The 1,349-nt window shown below is 39.7% G+C and overlaps 1 protein-coding gene across 1 annotated transcript in view; it reads left to right on the forward strand.

Moving 5' to 3' along the window:
• LOC107667809 (receptor tyrosine-protein kinase erbB-4-like) overlaps window positions 1-1,349 on the forward strand; it is a gene marked incomplete at its 5' end in the record, with an annotated part of 116,162 nt that overhangs the window by 78,695 nt on the left and 36,118 nt on the right. The gene's annotated exons all lie outside the window — the stretch shown is intronic.

A 1,349-nucleotide genomic window follows, 5' to 3' on the forward strand; every position in this document is an offset into this window, starting at 1 on the left:
TGTTTTTTTTTTTATTGGTCTTATGAAGTATTCTAATTTGTTGAGATAGTGAATTGGTGGGTTTTTGTTAAATGTGAGCCAAAATCATCACAATTAAAAGAACCAAAGACTTAAACTACTTCAGTCTGTGTGCATTGAATTTATTCAATACACGAGTCTCACAATTTGAGTTGAATTACTGAAATAAATGAACCTTTCCATGACATATATATATATATATATATATATATATATATATATATATATATACCACTGCATTAATTAATATATTGGGGAAAATATTTATTTGATCCCCTGCTGATTTTGTAAGCTTGCCCACTTACAAAGAAATTAAGGGTCTGTAATTTCTATGGTAGGTTTATTTTAATGGATAGAGACAGAATATGAACCAAAAAATCCAGAAAAAAACACATTATATACAGTAAAGGTTAGAGATTGATTTGCATTTCAGTGAGTGAAATAAGTATTTGATCCCCTACCAACCAGCAAGAATTCTGGCTCCCACAGATTGGTTATGTGCCCATGTGGAACACAGATTAGTCCTGTCACTTTAAGAAGTTACTCCTAAAGCTTGTTAGGTGTATAAGACATCTGTCCACACAATCTGTATCTTCCATTCCAACCTCTCCCACCACCATGGGCAAGACCAAAGAGCTGTCAAAGGATGTCAGAGACAAGATTGTAGATCTGCACAAGGCTGGAATGGGCTACAAGACCATCTGCAAAAATCTTGGTGAGAAGGAGACAACTGTTGGTGCGATTATTCAGAAATGGAAGAAATACAAAATAACCATCAATCGACCTCGGTCTGGAGCTCCGTGCAAGATCTTTCCTCATGGGGTAAGGATGATCATGAGAAAGGTGAGGGATCAGCCCCGAACTACAAGGGAGGAGCTTGTTAATGATCTTAAGGCAGTTGGGACCACAGTAACCTAGCAAAACATTGTTAACACAATACGCCGCAATGGACTGAAATCCTACAGCGCCTGCAAGGTCCCACTGCTCAAAAAGGCACATGTACAGACCCGTTTAAAGTTTGCCAAAGAACATCTAAATTATTCAGAGAAGGCTTGGGGGAAAGTACTGTGGTCAGATGAGACCAAAATTGAGCTCTTTGGCATTAACTCGACTCGCCGTGTTTGGAGGGAGAGAAATGCTGACTATGACCCCAAGAACCCCATCCCTACAGTCAAGCACGGAGGTGGAAACATTATACTTTGGGGCTGTTTTTCTGCTAAGGGTACAGGAAGACTTCACCGCATTGAGGGGCAAATAGATGGGGCCATGTACTGTAAAATCTTGGCTGAGAACCTCCTTCCCTCAGCCAGAACACTGAAGATGGGTCATGG

Source organism: Sinocyclocheilus anshuiensis, unplaced genomic scaffold (genome assembly GCF_001515605.1).
Source record: "Sinocyclocheilus anshuiensis isolate Anshui unplaced genomic scaffold, SAMN03320099.WGS_v1.1 scaffold2433, whole genome shotgun sequence".
NCBI lineage: Eukaryota > Metazoa > Chordata > Actinopteri > Cypriniformes > Cyprinidae > Sinocyclocheilus > Sinocyclocheilus anshuiensis.